This window comes from Polyergus mexicanus, unplaced genomic scaffold (genome assembly GCF_030449975.1).
Source record: "Polyergus mexicanus isolate NDT 795.1 unplaced genomic scaffold, iyPolMexi1.0 SCAF_252, whole genome shotgun sequence".
Taxonomy (NCBI): domain Eukaryota; kingdom Metazoa; phylum Arthropoda; class Insecta; order Hymenoptera; family Formicidae; genus Polyergus; species Polyergus mexicanus.
The window spans coordinates 1-2,482 of record NW_027223572.1 but is presented as its reverse complement, the minus strand read 5'-3'; the positions used below and the strand labels follow the sequence as shown (position 1 = coordinate 2,482).

At 55.0% G+C, this 2,482-nt stretch overlaps 1 non-coding gene across 1 annotated transcript; it reads right to left on the bottom strand.

Moving 5' to 3' along the window:
- Positions 1 to 220: 220 nt before the first annotated feature.
- On the bottom strand, positions 221 to 375 carry LOC138944536 (5.8S ribosomal RNA). Its single transcript, XR_011448816.1, has one exon. It is a non-coding gene; the product is annotated as a 5.8S ribosomal RNA (ribosomal RNA).
- Positions 376 to 2,482: the final 2,107 nt, after the last annotated feature.

Here is a 2,482-nt window from a genome sequence, read left to right as displayed (position 1 = left end):
CGGGCGCGCGCGCGCAGGCTCCCTATCTTTACTTACTGCGTGTGTGCGTACGCTGCTCTCACTCTTCCTTTTCCTCGGTGTTATTTCAGACGACGCCAAGGGGCCGCCTCTCGGGACGGCTCGTCTCGGGCGAACGTCCAACTATCGCTCGTACACCGTTTGCGCGAACGGGCACGGTGGCCCGGCGCGCAAAGGCGCAAGCAGTTTCGAGGTACTAAAACGACCCTCAGCCAGGCGTGGTCCGGGAATTGTATCCGTGGACCGCAATGTGCGTTCGAAATGTCGATGTTCATGTGTCCTGCAGTTCACAAGTTGACGCGCAATTAGCTGCGTTCTTCATCGACCCACGAGCCAAGTGATCCACCGTTCAGGGTAATCGTTTTGCAATTCTTGCGTTCAACGAACGCTTCGTTCATCCATCTTAGTCTCCTCTCCGAAGAGAGAGAGATAAAATCGTTGGCCCTTCGATCAGCCTGGCCGCGCGCGTCCGAGCACGCGCGCGGACCGCCGCCACCGCTGGGGAGGCTACGGCACAAAAGTTGTTTCGCGATCGGAGCGTCTCTTCCCCGTACATATAATATAATAATATATATATTTGGAAGAGCCGGGGCGGAATGTTCTTTGAAGAAACCGTCGGACTTGATCGGGTGTGATCCGTCCTCTCGCCCGTTCGTCCGATAGCCGCGCGCTCGCGTACAAACACGCTGACCGCTGCCCCGGTGCGGGGAGGGGCGCGTTCACGAGCGTTGCGGACGCACGGACGGGCGTAGGTTACCACCGGTACGCGCTAACGCCGGATCGTAACTCTGCGCTTGGCAAGAGCGCGATCGGGAAAGCGTCTTCTGCTCCGAATCGCATTCATGTAATTTCGCAATTTGCGCAACGAGCCTCAACGGGTCGCGCGCGACGCGACGCGACGCCGGTTGCGGCTACGAAGCTTAAGGAGAGAGTCTCGGATAATCCTCTCCTCCTCCATCCCGCTCGCACGACGCCGACCGCACCGAAAAAGGCCGACGGCGCTCTGCTGCTGGCTTCCCTTTCTCTCTCGGGTCGTCGCAGAGGCGCGCGGCGTTCGACGCGCGTCGTCGTATTAGTACATGCGGGATATAATCCGTCAATTCCATTTTACTTTCGTATCTGTTTTCTTTGTCCATTCAGTCGCCGACTGCTGCGAGCGCGCGTCCAAAAGACTCGAGACGCAGAGCAGGACCTCCGGAACGTTAATGATCCTTCCGCAGGTTCACCTACGGAAACCTTGTTACGACTTTTACTTCCTCTAAATGATCAAGTTTGGTCATCTTCCCGGCAACATCGGCAATGCCGAGACATTGCCGCGCACCAGTCCGAAGACCTCACTAAATCATTCAATCGGTAGTAGCGACGGGCGGTGTGTACAAAGGGCAGGGACGTAATCAACGCGAGCTTATGACTCGCGCTTACTGGGAATTCCTCGTTCATGGGGAACAATTGCAAGCCCCAATCCCTAGCACGAAGGAGGTTCAGCGGGTTACCCGGGCCTTTCGGCCAGGGAACACACGCTGATTCCTTCAGTGTAGCGCGCGTGCGGCCCAGAACATCTAAGGGCATCACAGACCTGTTATTGCTCAATCTCGTGCGGCTAGAAGCCGCCTGTCCCTCTAAGAAGATTTGTTTGTACGTTGGTAGTAAAAACCCGCCAGCCGAAGCCGGGGGCCTTCGCGATACCATAAGGTACGCCTATTTAGCAGGCTAGAGTCTCGTTCGTTATCGGAATTAACCAGACAAATCGCTCCACCAACTAAGAACGGCCATGCACCACCACCCACCGAATCAAGAAAGAGCTATCAATCTGTCAATCCTTCCGGTGTCTGGGCCTGGTGAGGTTTCCCGTGTTGAGTCAAATTAAGCCGCAGGCTCCACTCCTGGTGGTGCCCTTCCGTCAATTCCTTTAAGTTTCAGCTTTGCAACCATACTTCCCCCGGAACCCAAAAGCTTTGGTTTCCCGGAAGCTGCCCGCCGAGTCATCGGAGGAACTTCGGCGGATCGCTAGCTGGCATCGTTTATGGTTAGAACTAGGGCGGTATCTGATCGCCTTCGAACCTCTAACTTTCGTTCTTGATTAATGAAAACATTTTTGGCAAATGCTTTCGCTTCTGTCCGTCTTGCGACGATCCAAGAATTTCACCTCTAACGTCGCAATACGAATGCCCCCATCTGTCCCTATTAATCATTACCTCGGGGTTCCGAAAACCAACAAAATAGAACCGAGGTCCTATTCCATTATTCCATGCACGCAGTATTCAGGCGAAGGTAGCCTGCTTTAAGCACTCTAATTTGTTCAAAGTAAACGTACCGGCCCGACTCGACACTCAGTAAAGAGCACCGCGACGGGATATTAGTTGGGCCGCCCCTCGCGAGGCTAAGCCCACCGGTAGGACGTCCCACATCACGCCAGTTAAACACCGCGAGCGGTGAACAGTACTCTGCGTTGATACCACTGCTT